The following is a 19322-nucleotide window of genomic DNA, read 5'->3' as shown; positions in this document are numbered from 1 at the left end:
GCTTGTTTCAGTACTGATTTTAATAGCTTAAATTGCTCAAATATTTGATTTCTGGCTTTCCCCTTCAGTGTTTGATGCTGAATAACATCTCTTCTTATTGTTGTTGTTGTGCACTTTTTTGTTATTTACTACAACTTCATTGCAAAAGAGCCTGTATTTCTAATTGTGTACATCACCGGAATGCAGATTTTAGTAGATCAAATCTCTAAATTTTTGGCTTTTCAGCTTTAGTGTTTGATGCTGAATAACATCTCTTCTTTTGTTGTTTTGCACTTTTCTATTTACTTTAACTTTAGTTCAATTAAACTTGTATATCTAATTCAGTACATCATCATCACACTGATTTTAATAGTTCAAATGGCTTGTATATTAGATTTTTGGCTTTTCAGCTTCAATGTTTGACACTGAATAACACTTCTTCTGTTATTGCCCTTTGTTTTGCTCTATACTTCATCTTTATTGCAATGAAGTTTGTATTTTTCTAATTGTGTACATCATCAGAATACAGATTTGAATAGCTCAAATTGCTTGTATTTTCAATATCTGGCTTTCAACTTCATTGTTTGATGCTGAATACCATTTCTTGTGTCAGGGCGCGTTTATTCAGTTCAATTTTATTGCAATAGTGCTTGTATTTCTAATTCAGTAGCACTATACTGATTTTAATAGCTCAAATCTCTAGATTTTTGGCTTTTCAGCTTCAGTGTTTGATGCTGAATAACACTTCTTTTTTGTTGTTGCGCACTTTTCCGTTATTTACTTCAACTTTATTACAATAAAGCTTGTTTCAGTTCTGATTTTAATAGCTTAAATTGCTCAAATATTTGATTTCTGGCTTTCCCCTTCAGTGTTTGATGCTGAATAACATCTCTTCTTGTTGTTGTTGTGCACTTTTCTGTAATTTACTACAACTTCATTGCAAAAGAGCCTGTATTTCTAATTGTGTACATCATCAGAATGCAGATTTGAAGAGCTCAAATTGCTTGTATTTTCAATATCTGGCTTTCAACTTCATTGTTTGATGCTGAATATCATTTCTTGTGTTAGAGCACATTTATTCAGTTCAATTTTATTGCAATGGTGATTGTATTTCTAATTCAGTAGCACTATACTGATTTTAATAGCTCAGTGTTGAATAGCTTCAGTGTTTGATGCTGAATAACACTTCTTTGTCTTTGTGCACTTTTCTGTTATTTACTTCAACTTTATTACAATAAAGCTTGTTTCAGTACTGATTTTAATAGCTCAAATTGCTAAGATATTGGATTTCTGGCTTTCACCTTCAGTGTTTGACGCAGAATAACATTTCTTCTTTTGTTGTTGGGCACTTTTCTGTTGTTTACTTCAACTTTAGTGCAATAAAACTTGTATATCTAATTCAATACATCAACATCATACTGATTTTAATTGCTTAAATAGCTTGTACATTCGATTTTAGGCTTTTCAGCTTTAGTGTTTCATAAAAATATTTTAGTTGTTGTGCATTTTTTGTTATTTACTTAAACTTTAATGCTTGTCTTTCTAATTCAGTACATAAGCAGAATACGGATTAATAGCTCAAATTGCTCGTATATTAGATATTGAGGCATTTGTGTTTGAAGTCATCTAAGGTTTCTGTGTTTCTGAGTGATGTTTTGACGCGGCTGTGGGGGCTCGTTGCAGCAGGGGGCAGTGGCTGAGCACACGGGATCTTGCATGACTGGAATGCTCCTCAAATGTCACTGACTGCCGCCACCCAAACAACTAATCCCCCCATAAAGCCCCTGCGACACATTCAGAATTAAATATCAGAACTGCGCTCAGATTGATCGGCCTCCACTCAAGTCTACATTTGGCCTGCCTTGATGTAAAGCAGGCTTACGTTTGTCAGCATCTTCTAGATTGAAATGAGCGAACGTCTCAAGTTACCCACGAGTTATGCTGTCAATGGAAGTGACTGCATAAGAGATGCGCATAGTTAAAAGTACAAGAGGGAATTTATGAATGATGCTTTGAAATAAATGTTTTAAAATAGAAAATTAAGCTTTCAAGATAAAAAGCCGAACTGTCTGGGTGATAGTTCGAAAACCAAAATTTCAGTGATGTGTTATTTTATCTTAGACTAACCCTCAGTCATAACTATATGTGAGTATATCACTGTAAATTATTAGTTTTCTGTATTTTATGATTCGTGTTTTTATTTTTACTTTTTCTTCATGCTTTTGAATTACATTATGGGACCTTGATCTTTCTTCCAACAACTTTTAACCTTGAAAAGTAAACTTTTGTTAACATTTTTAATAGTTTCAAGTGACTGTTATTCTGTTATTTTACAGACTTATTTCTCTCTATATTAGTTTTTATACATTAGATTATTTTAAAACTACTAAAATATAAGTAAAAGTCGCTTTGTTAAACTGTAGAGTTGTAATTACAACATCAAAAGTCAACAGAGCAACATCCCACAATGCAATACACAACCATAAAAAACACTTGTAGTTCACAAAATACAGAAACTGTTGATTAACGAATATTGTTTTACAATGCATAAGGCATTATGCTGTACGTCACAATCTTCAAGATATCTTGAATATTTGTATATAGTTAACATAGAATGTGCTTTTCTCAAATATGACCCTGGATCACAAAACAATTTTTAAAAACTGAAATTCAAACTAGGGCTGCACGATATTGGAAAAAAAATTGCGATATTTACATTGCGATATTTAGTTTTTGCTGCAATTATTGATATAAATTTTGCGATATAGATATAAATTCACCAGATAAGTCAAATAGCTCTATTTTGAAAGATGTCATACATTTAGATTGACTGGGATGATCAAGTCTTTTTTCTATGCAGTGCATCTGCATAAATTATAATAAATTAGAAGCAAAAATAAAGATCTAAACAGTGCTTTGTGGTTTTGTGGGGAGTTGAGCAGTATTCAAGTGCAGAAATCGATACTCAAATGTAGAAGAACATGGTCATCATTGTATAAATAATAATAATTAAAAGTAATTAAATAAATAATATAATTATTACATATAATAATTATTCGTTCATTCGTTCATTTTCTTTACGGCTTAGTCCTTTTATTAATCTCGGGTCGCCACAGCGGAATGAACCGCCAACTTATCCAGCAAATGTTTTGCACAGCGAATGCCGTTCCAGCTGCAACCCATGACTGGGAAGCATCCATACACACTCACACACATACACTATGGACAATTTAGTCTACCCAATTCACCTGCACCGCATGTCTTTGGACTTGTGGGGGAAACCGGAGCACCTGGAGGAAACCCACACAAACATGTGGAGAACATGCAAACTCCACACAGAAATGCCACCTGACCCAGCTGAGGCTTGAACCATCAACCTTCTTGCTCTGAGGTGAACGTGCTACCCACTATGCACCGCGTCACCATATAATAATTAATCTAATAATATAATTTTAATAAATAATCTAATAATAAATAAATAATAATTAATCTAATAATAATAATAATATAAAATGTTTATAAAATCCTGTGATGTGACATTTGCAGATACACACATTGCGATCTCAATGATATATTGTTCAGCCGTGATTCATACAGAACTTGAAAGCTAAATAAATAAGCTTTTTATTGATGTATGGTTTGTTAGTACAGAATAATGTTTAAATAAAAATAAAATATGTGAATTCAAATATTTAAATATTTGAATATCTGGAATTTGATGCCTCAAGAAAAATTAAATGTTGATAAAATCACTAAAGTTGTCCCAATTAAGTTCTTAGCAATGCACTTTATTGGCTTTATTTAACATAATCCTTACTTAATATTGTAATCATTTTGGGCATAAAAGTAAACAATCGTTTTAAACTGCACAATGTTTTTTCATATTTTTAAATATGCTTTTGCTAAATAAGACTGACAAATGTGCATTTACAGTACTTAGATGTATTTTCATAGATGCTGAAATCTATTATCGGCATCTAATCCTCAAGTATTAACAATCTGGCACATCTAAAATGTAAATTATATGCTTATGAGCAATTTTACAGACTTTCAAATGAATTATTATGTCTACTTAAATTAAGAATGAATAGAGTTTAAGAAACCCTTGTTGCCCATTTTCTATGCATTTACTCTAGTATGTGCATAATTACATGCAATAAACTCTAAACCTAAACGGCTTTCTAACCCTAACCCTAAAGTTAATTAAGTAACACTGTAGTAAGGACACCTTATCCAAAGTGTATCCTTTTTTATTGTTGTTTTTTTTTTGCTAATAAACCATTATTCTTAGATTTATGGGTAAGGGATCTAAAAATCATAATCATATATTGATCTATGGAATTCCTAATATAAAAGATTTTTAGTTTTTCAATCATTCATTCATTCATTCATTTATTCATTAATTATCTTTTTGGCTTAGTCCCTTTAGTCTAGGATCACCACAGTGGTATGAATCGCCAATTTATCCAGCATATGTTTTATGGAGCGGATGCCCTTCCAGCTGCAACCCATCACTGGGAAACACAGATACACTCTTATTCACAAAGATACACTATGGCCAATTTTAGCCTACCCAAATCACCTTTACCGCATGTCTTTGGACTTGTGAGGGAAACTGGAGAACCCGGAGGAAACCCACGCAAACACGGGGAGAACATGCAAACTCAACACAGCAGCGACCCTCTTGTTAGCTGTGAGGTGAACGTGCTCTCCACTACACCACTGGGATGCACATTTTATTTTATTTTTTTGCTTTAAATGCAAAATAATTTTCACGTTTTAAATGTTTAAATAAATTCAGTTTGTACAATTCACAATCAGTCAGTAAACCAAAATGTTTTGCATGCTACATATACAATACCCATGTATGAATAATAAGCCCAGGCTGGTTTATCCGACTTCTTGAGTAAAGAAAAATGTAGACTTAATTTAGTCTGTTGGGATTTGATTTGCATTATGCAATTGGTGGATCTCATATGACTGACAGGTTGATCCCACCCTTGTGCCAGTAAATATATCATCAGAAAAGAGATGCTGTTCTTAAAAGTCTAATGAAAAAAAAAATATTTTTTTCAGATGTTAGTATTAGTATTGTTCAATTTTAGGATATTTATAAGCTAGTGTGCTCCAAAACAGTGACAATTCACATGTAGAAGATAAAAAACTGATATAATCATGTAAAGCTTGTAGTTTGTCACCTTCTGCCTAAATGGATCAACGGTTTTATTCACGTCAACCCCTATAGTTTTTCATCACATCATAACCAATCAAATGCTCTCTAGTGTCTGACATGTCCCTACCCCTTCAAGAGGCTTCTCATTTGCTTTTCATTTGATTCACTTGAGCTCAACCACTCCACTGGCAGAGCTGTGATGAAACAAAACTTTATTGGCTATTTTTTAAAAAAAGGGGAGGAGCTGCTCTATGTCCCACCCTCTCTTCGTGTTTTGGTTGAGATTAAGTCAAACATTGAATAAAAATGCACATTTTAAAGCACTTCATAGGACCTTATATTATTTTTGATTAAAGAAGGTCAAATGATGTGCACCAATAAATTGGGTATAATATAAATGGTATTCCATAAGAATTTTCTTGATCATGCTTATGATTACTTACGTGGTGTAAAAAGGGCACCTGTGATGAAAATCATCTTTTGAAAGCTGTTTGGACAGAACTGTGTGCAGGTATAGTGTGTACACAGTTATACTGGAGTAAAATTAAAACAATAAGCCTGTTTTTTATTTCCTGACATTAAAATAGGATCCAAATCCCTTCCGTTTTGAGGCCCACCACAACGTGGCGTAGGAGTGCAGTTTTCCCACCCTCTGATTGACAGCTGTACAGTATGTTAACATGTCTCTGTAGTAATGGACATAACCATATTAACAAGACAGGACGTGCGCAAAGCAACTGGGAGATTCCGTTCAGCTCTCTGTGATCATCAATCATCATCAAATGTTATCGCGAATGAGTTTTACAAGTTTAAAAGGTTTTTAAAACAGTGCATGTTTGTAATGAATTACAGCGATTTACTTCAGCCTTACTTTATCACCACAGCCGCATGTCTGCACAGTTCTAAAAGAAGACACTTCAGTCCCAGTTTGTGGATGTAAATCAGGTTTATTTTTAACATCAACATAACAGATATCTATATGTGAATATTAAAGTGTATTCTGTCACATTTGCCGTGCAAAAACAGTGCAAAGTTAAACATGCGCGGTGTGTGTGTGCAGGAGCTTTGTTACGACATTGTGTGTGACTCATCGTCAAAGAAAGGCTTATATGAACTCCACAACAAATACATCAAATAATCATTGGGAAAGTTCTTACTGTAGTATTTCTCATAAACGTTACTTGAGATCTGCTGTTTATTTGACGCAACTGAGGCAGACATTGAGGCACTCTGACAGGCACATGGGAACGGTGGGCAGGAAGAACTAGCATAAAGGGCACAGGCAACAAAAACAGCTACATTGAAAATTCCAATGCTCTGAAAGGTATAGTAAATAATCTGATGTGTGTTTTGAGCTAAAACTTTACAGATACATTCGGGAGACACAAAAGACATATCCTAAATCTTGAAAAAGGGCTAATATTGGTGCCCTTTAAAAAAAATTCCATAGGCATTAAAAAGACAATAATATAACAGAAACATGCGCTTTTTTCCATTAAAGAATCAAAAAATAAATAAAAAAACTTTCCAGCTACATACAGTAAGTACACACTATAAAAACATTTTTGACAAAAAGTCAAGACAACAAATATCTTTTATTGCTTTAACTTATTTTGATAAGTTAATCAGGTTTCAACTAAATTCATTCATTCGTTTCCCTTCAGCTTAGATTCTTATTTGCAACCCAGGCTCATTCTGAAAACGTACTCCTATATGCATTTCTGGAGAGCGCCAAAAACATCCCAAGAGCTTCCACCAGAGGTTGCTGTGTATGCTTTTTAAGATCTTACATTTCCATTGCAAGTGCCATTTGCATCTTCTGTTCTTGATTAAATCTACTAGAGGTCGCTGTAGACTGACTGAATGAATGACTGACTGACTGACTGACTGACTGACTGACTGACTGATCGACTGATCCACCCTCCTTATCTAAACCCAACCAATAACGCTTTAAAAAGTACAGATTGACCCGCCCACCCACTTCCCTTATCCCAACCGACAGTTTTAAACAGCAATCCAGAAAAAGAAAAGCCCTTGCCTTTTTTTTTACTACGTTTTCAGATTTTACCACATTCTCACCCTGTTATTAACTTTAATTAACTTTATTTTATTTTTTGGCTTCTGTTTTTGTCTCACCTTCTTTCTGGAACCGTTCTTCGCTGGACTCAAACCCAGTTGTCGTGGTCAACTCCTCTCTGCGTCTCAAGTCCGCCGTCGTACATGGCAAACTAACTGGAACAACTGAAAACAGAGGGAAAGCCGTCTATAAGGAGGAAAGCTGTCAGCTGGAAAGCGCAAAAAGGAACGCCATCATACGACCCCATTGCGTTCATTTTAAAGGCTAAATGCAGCCATACGTACTTCTAGCTACATAATTCGTGATCTCCAGAAATGTATATAGGGCTATGTTTTTACAATAAGCCTATGTTGCTTATTTATCAGGGGTCGCCACAGTGGAATGGACCACCAATTATTCTGGCATGTGTTTAACCTAGCAGTCCTTCTTCCAAACGCAACCCAGCACTGGGAAACACCCATACACTATGGTGCTTCAACAAGATTTTTAGTTCAACTTAATATTTTGAGTCAGTTTGATTGATGTACATTAAGATGACTAGAAAAGTTAATTTGATTCAACTAAAAAATTAGGGCAGCAAGATTTTTTTAACAGTGTTGCTGAAAACCTTTCAAGCTGAAAAAGGTTTCCCAGGAAGTGCCCTTTTTTCTTCTTCACTTGAACACATGGGATTGATGCTGTGATTTGCAGATGTTTTATGCAATGTTTAAATTTTGTGCATTGGAAATTTGCATATCTGGATGGAAAGCTATTTTTATGCAATAGCTATTGAGGTTTTGCACTATACAGTTCATTTTTATTTCTCAGCAAAAGTAAATATTGTCACTCGTGTCAGCTGTTCAAATAATCCTGCTATAAGTATTTGCTTTGTTTTAAACCACAGGATCCCTCACACACTCCAGGTCACAAGCGCTGGGACCACGCAGCACATCCACACCCATCCCCCGGCCACATAAGAGATCTGAGAGGTATGTGCAACTTCGCTTCCCAAGCCTGACTCTCTGCAAACATAGACTTGTGCTTGTGTTTGATATGAACGGAGGAGTTAAAGTTCAACGTTTATACAGACAAATGTTAACAGAACTCTCGTGAAGACAAAGCAGAGGAAGCGTGCTCTCTGAAAATACTGACAGGATTTTAAAGCCAATGTTGGTTTTATACATGCGTATTGTGTTTTTCTGCAAATGCGTTTTTGTAGGTAAATTTGTTCTTGTATGTGTATATACAGTGCTCAGCATAAATAAGTACACCCCCTTTTGAAAATAACTCAATATCAATGAATATAGCCAATCATTTTTGGCGTGCATTAAAAACTGTTTTGGCGGTTCATTCCGCTGTGGTGACCCTGGATATATAAAGGGACTAAGCCGACAAGAAAATGAATGAATGAATGAATGAATGAAAAACTGTTTTATTAAACATTAAAATAAGAATTTGGTCACCTAACATCTTCGTTCATTCATTTTCCTTTGGCTTAGTCGCTTATTTATCAGGGGTCACTACTGTGGAATGAAGTGCCAACTATTCCAGCATATGTTTTATTCAGTGGATGTCCTTCTAGCCACAACCCAGAACTGGGAAAACACCCATACACATTCACACATGCAGTCATACACTACGGTCAATTTAGTTTACTTAATTCACCTATAGCGCATGTCTTTGGACTGTGGGGGAAACCGGAGCAACCGGAGGAAACCCACGCGGACATGGGGAGAACATGCAAACATAGAAATGCCAACTGACCCAGCTGGAACTCAAACTAGCAACCCTCTTGCTGTGAGGCTACAATGCTAACCACTGAGCCACTGTGCTGCCCCACCTAACATCTTTAGAAATAGAAATACATTGAAATTAACTGAATAGTTGCAAAAAAATGTTTTATATATATATATATATATTTTATAGGTGTATATTATAGGTGGGCATAAATTAATTTTTTTTAAATCTAGATTAATCTCTTAATTATTCTAGAATAATCTAGATTAAAATTGCTTATTTGAATTCTGCTGAAGGCATTCAGAATATGTGTGCTACCCAAATAATAAGTCTTTGAGAACGGGTTTCTCAAGCCAGGTGGCGCATTAGACCAGGGGCTCATCTCCTGTTTCTGAACTGCATCAGAAACTGCTTGAGAAACTGTTTTACTTTGACAATTGGTCATGAAAATAAATTAAGTTTATTAAGATGTACTTGTGTTTACTAAATGTTTATTCAGTTAAACATCAATTTTGAACTCTAGGCCTACATAAGCTCCAAACAGCGATTTTTGATCACCTTAATCCAACTAAAGTCATAACTGAATTAAACAGAAATTTAATAAAGACATGGGGAGTATGCATATATTAGTGGCATTATTAAAGTAAACACCGCGATCAGTAAACACCGTCATGTAGGACTTTTCGCCATATTTTCAGACAAGATCCTCACCCGCGGCTGTCAGTAAGGACCACACACACACACATCGCCAAATGCTGAAGCCAATTGGCGTACGTTAATAAATTCCGTAACACTCTCACCAGTCCTTACTCCTTATTTGCGTCTAATACCCCAGTTTGTCACGGCGGCATGAATGAAATGTTTGTGAGTTAAAGTGAAACTGCCGAACTACAGTTAAAGTCAGGCATCCTGCTGAAGGTCATCATAGCTTGTGTAGAATAGATCCAGCTCCCAAACCAACTTTGAGAATAGATTAACGGCGATATTTTTTTTAATTGCGCGATAAGAGTCTCGCATTAACGCAGCACGTTATCGTGATAACCGCCCACCACTAATATATATACATATACATTTGTTTCTCTTTAAAATTGATACAAAAGAAATATTAAAATAAAAAAATAAAATAATTTTATATATGTTTTTGGTTTCTCTTAATTTTTCCTGTTTATTAAAATTTTATTTGTACCCAACGTTTAAATTTGGGTGTACTCATTTTTGTACTGTGACCTCTTATTTTTTTTTTTTATTTTTTTTTTTTACACTAAAAATATGCCGGTTCCACACAATTCATTCATATTGTCTCAAAACAAATCTATTAAGTTACCATAACAAATGTAAGTAGATTGAACATAAAAAAGTAAGTTGTCTGCAAAAAAATCTCAAGAATTGTGTTGTTTCAGCTCAATTTAAATAAGTAGTTATCTTTTTTTAGTGTGGATTAGTTCCAGCTTTGGCTTTGGTACTGACTAATGTAATGCATATGCACAAAAATATTTATTGTAAGGCATCCTATTGAAAATATTCATTTAAAAAAGGGATTTAGGGTGTACTCAGTATATGCTGAGCACTGTGATACATATATGTTATATGTATAGCTTAGAAAACGTTGTTTTTTCAGTGATCTGCAGTTAGTTATTTTGTTGTATTTGCTCTTGTGCAGATGAAAAATGCAAGAGATTGAATATTAATTAATGCCCTGATATATTCACATTTAGTTGCAAATACCTTTGAAGTTAAAAACCAATACCAGACATTCAGATGCCCTTCATAACCTGTCACATGCTTTCATAGACAGCATAATTCTCATTTTTTGCATTTCATTACAAGCTATTCAGACAAGTCATTAATGCAGGAAAATGTATAGCCCCTTGAAAAAAAAGTGCAAGTTAAATGCCTCAAAAACAACATTTTAAAAAAATTTATTAATTGCTGTAATATTTAACAATTAAAAATACTTTTTGGTATTTTCTTTTTTGTATTTTTGTAAAAATTATTCTTAGAAGCTCAAATTTATTTTATGCAGCATCTAATATTGCTAACAACTGGTTTTAACGATTTTTTAAAGGTTATTTATTTCATTGTGTCTGTTATGCTATTGATTTAAGCTGGTTTTCTTTCACTTTATGTAATTCATGGATAAAACTGTTAAAGGTGTTAACCAGAATCCACAAAATAATTCACAAGCTTGAATTTATGACAACTCTATGAGAGATTTAGCATGTTATTTAATATGTATATGGTAATGTTTATCGGGCTGTTTACACCTGGGCGCTTCATCGTTTTTTTCTAATCAGATAGCTAACTGATCATGGCATCGGCAGGTGTAAATGCCCTCCGAAACACATTTGCGATGGATATAAATCGGTTGAAACCTCATATGTAAATTTTACTCCTATAAAATGTACAGTTATGAAGGATATCTTGCTTGTATCCAAATATACATGTTTAATTTAGCCTATAATGAAAGTAATCATGAAGCTGCCTTGTGTGCTTGAAATGATGTTTTACAGCCTGCATATAAAATAATTTGAATGCCAAACCAGATATACACACTTACGTTTGTTGCTATTTTCTGCAGTGTTATCCTGAGACTTTAGGAAAGGCATCTGAGGTAATGTCATTACTGTAATTAAATGTAACTTATAAATCCTGTATTTTGCTTATAATGATCAAAAGGATGTCCTTTTGGGGGAGTTTTGTTTTAGTAGCGCAGCTTGATTTTCTTTACTGTAGTCTGTGCATATTAAGCAGGATTGAAAGATTATTTTTTGTTGATAAAACCATCCAATTTGTAGCAAATTAAATTTGAATCTTTTGAAGGCATGTGTATAAAATCACTCCTCATTCAGTCACTAAACAGCAAGCGATCTCGCAATCTCGAGAATATGATTAGCAAATTTGTTTTGAATGTGGGTGGGCTGAGTATTTTTAGACGAACAGAGCTAAATGCATTTGGCATGAAAGTCTTGAATGAGCGTTAATTAGAGGAAGCACCGCAACAAGGTCGGTCTCGGTTTGGCATTTTCAACAAGAATGCTCGGAATGAGGCTGTTGATGAAAACGCTTCGAATGTTAAATGTGCATCAGTGATTCGAGCATCTCTCTCTAATCAGCACCAGCTAAGAGTGGGCACGTGAATTATAGATACACCTCGCTAAAAATTTCATGAAAATGATATTCATGCGTTTAAATATGTCAAACATGAACCGCAGCTTTGGCCGAGGAGCATGGCAAATCCTGCTTGTAAGAGAGAAGAGGCTAGAGAAAACCGCACGCTGCTTCACTTAACTTAAATTAGTAGTCGGAATTTGGTCATATCTGCGGAAGGAAAGACAACAACTGCTTTTGAAGTCATTTTCATGAGCAATTTCCATCACCTGCCTCACCAGGACTGCAATTAGGCCCATGCTTTGCCAATCAGACACAATTATGTACGTTCAGTAAAAGCACTTTTTTTAAAGTAAGAACTAAATGAGCTTGCAGTGAATATATCCGATGTGTTTCATGGAAATGAGTAAGCCTTTTCCTTGGAACGCAACCCACACGTGGAGCCTGCGGCCAGGGTTAAATTAGGATTCTTGTAGGTGGGCGAAAGCATTTATTTATGTATTGGGAAAAGAAAATGATACTTTATTAACCACACTGAAAGAAATTACACCTTGAACCAACTTTGAAAAATTACTGTAAGTTCACTTTAATAAATATCTGTTAATGAGCAGTTTGCATTTATTCACAAGGGTTTTTTGTTTACTTGCGCATGTTAATTGCATTATGGGAGCTTGATCTCTGCTTTGTTGACTTTTGATGTTGAGAATTAACCTCTACAGTTCATTACATTTATTTTTTAGTAGATTGAAATACAGTAATGTAATGTATAAGACATAATATATCGAGAAATAAGTCTGTAAAATCACAGAAAGTGTTCTGGGTTTTTGGGTAAAGGTTTTTGTACCGTAATATACAACACAAACCAAAACAATATAAACTAATTAAATTAAAACCATTTTAAACTATTAAAAATGTTGATAAAAGTTACTTTTTTAAACTTTTAAAGATTTAAAGTTGTTGAAAGAAAGATCAAGGTCCCATAATCCAATTCCAAAGGATAAATAATTGAGTAAAATAAAAAATAAAAACATGAATCACAAAATACGAAAGTTTCAACATAAATTCATTCTGAAAACGTAGCCCTATATACGTTTCTGGAGATCACGAATTATGTAGCCAGAAGGATGTATGGTCTTTAAAACCAATGCTATGGGGCGGTATGACGCCATTCTTTTTTTGGGTCAAATGGTGCTTACAGAAACTAAGCCGAAAAGAAAATGAATGAATGAATGAATGAATGAATGAATGAAAACACTATTTGTTTGGTTTATGGAAAGAGGAGGGTGGGTCAGTTAATTGTCAATCAGTCAGTCAGTCGACAGCGGCCTCTTCTGTATTAATGCGAGAACAGCAGGCAAGAATGGCACTCACGAGAGAAACTGAGTTCTGAAAAAGCATACACAGTGGCCTCTGGTGAATTCATGAAAATAATAACTGCAAAAAAACGTACCTCCTGGGACATATTTGGCGTTCTCTTGAAATGTATATAGCATTACTTTTTCAGAATGAGTTTTGGTTGCAACTTTTGCTATCCTAATAAATACTTATTTACGGATATTTTTTACAGTGGTGTTACAGCTCATTTTTTTCAAAGTATAATTTAATTTTGCTTCAAATTATAGAATTTCATTTAATCTAAATCTAAAATATATAATGTGGTCAAGAAAGAAAAAATTACTTTCACACAAAGTAAAACTATTGTTTAATATTGCTATGATCACCAGCAATCCAGCGGCTGCAGATTGCTAAAGAACTACAAATCTGCCATTATATGGACTACATGTCCTGTCATGCACCACTCACACACACCTGTTACGGGTTCCCATTGATTACACACACAGCTTGGAGCTGCTCAAAGACATGATTACAAGGACTATTTATACAGCACACACACGCACACACACGCATGCACGCACACATCTAGGCTGTCTTGTTAACTGTTTTTGAGACACTGCACCGCGTTTTCTTCGCCTTGTTTTGCCTTGTTTGACCCCTTGCTTTGTTTGTTTGTATACGTTGCTTGCCACCAGAACTGACCATTCGCTGCCAGAACTGACCATTATTGACCACGAATTTGGATTCTCTGTATCCATCTGTTTGTCTCTATATTGACCATTGCTTGCCTGACTATTCTCATAATAACTCTGCATTTGGATCCTCAACCCTGTTGTCAGCGCCATCACATGTGCAGTACAAATGCAGTATAGAGACACTAAATATATGTTTTTTTTTAACCTTAGATCAGAGTATAATGTTGCGTTGGACCAGCCTAAAACATTACTGCAATTTGTTACTACTATAATGTACACCTTTAAATTATAGTTTTGACCCGGTTGAAAATGTAAAATTTTATTTAATTTTAATCAAAATATTCTTTCTGCCCCCAGGAAAGAAAATACATTGACTTAAATGTAAAATATTGTTTTTATATACTATGAATAAATTGAATTACTTTCGTTTCACTTAAAATCTAAATTCAAGTAAAGTTGTACTTATAATATATACATATAATGTTAGTCTAGTCATTTTCTTTTTAATAATGAGCTAAACTATCTGCTGGTGCTTTCAGTATGGCTATAAATGCCATGCAAGATGATCATTAAACTCACATTTAAATGCATAAAAACTGAAAGCACATAAGCAGTACCTTTTTCACATCTTCACATAACATGGCAACTGCTGGTTTAAAGTAAAAGTATTACTATGAAAAAGCCAGAATTTTTCACCCGACCCATCATAAAAGGCACTTTGAATCAAGGACAAAGTACACTGAAAAACATATTTCTGCAAAACTGTTGCAAACTATTTATATGGGTTGTATTTAAACAAACAAATTTAATTTAGTAATGTTCAACTTAATTTGTTTGTTTAAATTCAGCCCAAATAAATAGTTTACAACCACTTAACTTTTTTTTTTTTTTTTTTAGTAAATCCAAGGAATCATCTTTCAATCTTTTTATTCAATGTAGTTTCACTTTTTTCAGTGCAGGTAAAGACATATAGGCCCAGTTTCACAAACAGGGCTTACATTAAGCCAAGACTAGGCCTTAGTTAAATTAGGCTATTTAAGAAACATTTATAAAAAAAAAATGGCCTTAGAAAAATATGACTGATGTGCACCTGGAGACAAAAAAATGACACTGACATATTTTAAGACATCTCACCGCAAGTTATTTTGAGTTGAGACAGCTCAAACATGCAATTTAATCTTGACTAGCCTTAAACCTTGTTAAACATTTCAAACAATTGTCATTTCAATTCATTTTGAGCTTTAAAGCATTTGCTATGACAGAATTTGAAATGGTATTTTGAGTATAAATAAATATTATTTATTCTATGTACTATAATCACTTTTATGTGTTTTAATGTATATGTGGCCCTGGATCGGCTTCATTTTTGGGAGAAAAATCACAAACTTTTATTTTATGTCTAAAATCATTAGAATATTAAGGAAAGGTCATCTTCCATGAAAACATTTTATTAAAATAAGTTCCGTAAATCTATCAAAAAGTCATTTTAATTATTAATATGCATTGCTAAGAATGGAATTTTGACAATTTTAAGGTGATTTTTGCAATATTTCTCAATACAGATTCCAAATATTAACATAGTTAGATCTTGGCCAAACATTGACAAACCATGCATCAATGGAAAACCTATCTATATGACTTTCTGGAGATGTATACATCTCAACTTCGAAATATAGACACTTATGAAATTTATCACTTATGACGGTTCATTTGCAATTAAAAAGATATGCATAAAAACACTTCTACCCAAAAATGGGAATTTTAAGCATGTTGTAATAAATTATCTGTAGTTTATTTTTAGCTGAATAATCGCAGACATATTCTGGTCTAATATAATAATAATAATAACAATAATAACAATAATAATAATAATAATAATAATAATAATAATAATAATAATAATAATAATAATAATAATAATAATAATAATAATAATAATGATAATAATAATAATAATAATAATGATAATAATAATAATAATATCTTAAACAAACAATAAAAACATCAATTAATGGTAAGATATGTTTAAAGCAAAGTAGGGCAATTTTGTATTCAAATAGACATGTCTCACTTTATTACCAAACAATTTTGCTACAGATATGTACCACCCTCCTCAAAATGCAAAATTAAGCTGTATCAATCGACACACAAATATTGTCCAAGTCTGTATGTTACAGCGTGTTTCAGTTTAACCACAGCCTGGAGCTTATTTACAGAAGTGGTCATGCAGTGGTCAATATTGCAAGATGAAGAGAACATTTATTTGATGGATGAAATTCCAGCGAGCTTTAAGCCAAGTCATCTGTTTATTATATATTGCCGGGTGTTTTTCTATCAATAATAAATGTTCCTTTCTTGCGGTATTTGCTGAAAGGAATATTTTCTATATAAGAAGGCCTGACCTTTGCCATGAGTTATGGGTTAATTTAGGCTTCCTCTCTTTCTCTCTGTGTGTGTGCGTTGGGTGATGTATTACACTGATGCTGTACCCATACCATCTCTCACTCTTTGCAGCAGCTTGTCTGAAAAAAAAAGAAACAGAATGCACAAAAATAAAGAAAAAATCTTATGAAATATTAAACATTCTGGGACGTAAGGGGAAATGCTGCAAGTGTTAGACTTTATAATAAGCACATAATTATCACAAATATTTGCTTTTCTGTATAATATCATGCCAGTTTCAATTCCAAATAGTTTTTTTTTCAAGAAATGCAACTTTATTCAACTACCCAGAGATATCAGAAATGCGTTATAGTTAGTTTTCTTAACTAACAGAGATTGTTTGGATCAATTTACCTCAAATAAGGCATCATTGCGACCCAGTTCAAATTGCAAATTAAGAGTTTCGTCTTTGTGACAGTATTGTCTAAGAAATGGGTTTTATTGCATAAAGCTAAGTATTAAAAATACATGTAATTTTATTTAGGGTATCCGCAGGCTCTTAAAATGTCTTAAATCGTAAAAGCAAAATTTTTGCTTTATTTCTAGTTGGCACAAATAATTTAATATACATTTTTTCCTTACTTGAGGCTGCCTAAAACCAATAATGTCTTCAATAATGACTTTTATAGTGCTTTCTGTTTAAATCTCATTAAATACATTTCAAGAGTTCACAACTAGCTGATGATGGATTATAAAGTGTGTTTGACACGCTGTCCTAGGAGAGAGCCCTGAGAAATTTATCTTATATATCTTATATCAGGTACAATCAACTTGTCAATAACATGTCAAATATACTTAATGTTTAACGTAATAATACAAAACGAATGAAGAAAAAGTTAATTGATTATCTTTATTTTTAGAGTTTATATTTATTTCAAGAGTTCACACTTAGCTAATGATTGATTATAAAGCTTGTTAAGCATGCTGTCCCGGGAGAGAGCACTAAGCTCATAAGATCCTCGAGCCGAGGCGAGAGGGGAGTTTAAGCTTAGGTAGATCTCGACTCCCCTAGTGATTGCTCTTAAGAGATAACTACTTACTAGGAGCATGTCTATGTTGCCGATTCGGATAAGTCAATTTACTTAAGTTGCATGTTTTTGGATGGTGGGAGGAAACCGGGGAACCTGGAGGAAACCCACGTGAGCACGGGGAGAACGTGTAAACTCTGCACAGAAACGCCGGCTGATTTGGTAAGGACTAGTACAAGTGACGTTCTTGCTGTGAGGCAACAGTGCTAACCACTGGGCCACCGTGCCACCCATGTATGAAAGGAGAAGGAGTAGGGGTGAAAGGGGGGATTCTTAAAAACAAAATGATATGTGGTATGGAACTTAGGGTATTCACCTTATTCTCAGCTGTCGAGTGGGCGCTGCCATTTGAATCTTTTTGTCTCGCGACTTCTGGTCACATTCACTTTCATTCATTTTTTGACGTTAACAACTGCTCGTTACGCTGCTTGATGTTGCAATTTAATATTTTCTTATTATATTATGCTACTTGGTCTGTGTAGTCATGCAAACATTTGTTTGTTGAGCAAGTAGTTTGGCCATTTTCTGCCGTTTATTATTCCTAGTCATTTCTCCCATAGGCGACTGAATCGGAAGTTCTAAGACAATCGCGAAAACAGGCGCACTTCCGCATTTTAGAATAAGGTCAATAGTGACTTAGGAATCATCTGATTGGTGAATCATGAATTGGGTAATGAATGACCAGCTGTGTTCAATCATTAGCACATGCTCCTCCCGAAATGAGTTTATAAATAAACTTCACTTATTTTGGTTATGTTGGTGGTTTACCTACAATCGCAGTTTTTACTATTTGACACAGTTTTTTGTAATTCTTTAAAGGTCCCATGAAATTTAAGTAATTTTTTTCAGATGTTAGTATCAGTATTGCTAGTTGTCAAGAATATCTATAAGCTAGTGTCCACCAAAACAGTGAGAAAATTTGCATTTAGAAGATATAGAACTCATTTAAACATGTAAAGCTTGTAGTTGTTGTCGCTTCCGCCTAAATGGATCAACGCTTTTATTCACATCACCTCATACTTCCGTTTCTAATCAAATCATAACCAATCAAATGCTCTCTAGTGTCTGACATGCCCTGCCTTCTTCAAGATGCTTTTCATTTGATCCACTTGAGCTCAGCCACTTTCACTGGCAAAGCACTCATAAAACACTATTGGATGTTTTTAGAGAGGGGGAGGAACTACACATCCCATCATCTCTTCATGTTTCGGTTGAGATTACGTCTAAAATGGAATAAAATGCATATTTCAAAGCACTTCACAGGACCTTTAACTGGCAATTGTCTATTTTACTCAGTCATGGTAAAACTCACAACTAGAGATGTCCTGATCAGATCATGTGGTTTCGGATGATCAGAAATTGGTCCAGATTATGCGGTTTCAAACTCGATCAGAATCGGACGTTATCTCCCGATCAGGACTTGAATATAAATTCTCTTGAATATAAATTCTCTCCATCTACACAACATCGTTGGGATCAGTCATCCAGAAACATGGATTCTCCTACCACTACTATGCTGATGATACCCAGCTATACCTCTCTTTTCACCCTGATGATCCCTCGGTTCCGGCTCGCATCTCACCCTGCCTGTCAGACATTTCACACTGGATGAAAGATCATCATCTTCAGCTCAACCTCACAAAAACGCAAATGCTAGAAGTTTCTGCCAACCCGACTCCACATCACAACTTTTCAATCCAGATCGACGGGGCAACCTTTACTGCATCCAATATGGTGAAAAGCCTTGGAGTAACGATTGATGACCAACT

General features: G+C 34.3%; 1 protein-coding gene across 8 annotated transcripts in view; it reads left to right on the top strand.

Moving 5' to 3' along the window:
• Positions 1–19322, top strand: part of raly (RALY heterogeneous nuclear ribonucleoprotein) — a 180656-nt gene that overhangs the window by 7760 nt on the left and 153574 nt on the right. For 4 of the 8 annotated variants that reach the window (XM_087255320.1, XM_087255319.1, XM_087255316.1 and 1 more), the window contains 1 exon segment: positions 8113–8197. The exons of the other annotated variants lie outside the window; for them this stretch is intronic. The gene's annotated coding sequence lies outside the window, so the exon portion shown is untranslated. 8 annotated transcript variants of the gene reach the window in all.

This window comes from Danio rerio, chromosome 6 (assembly GCF_052040795.2).
Source record: "Danio rerio strain M-AB ecotype USA chromosome 6, GRCz13ab, whole genome shotgun sequence".
NCBI lineage: Eukaryota > Metazoa > Chordata > Actinopteri > Cypriniformes > Danionidae > Danio > Danio rerio.
Note: the sequence above shows the minus strand (reverse complement) of the source record. Positions and strands in the feature narration are given on the sequence as shown.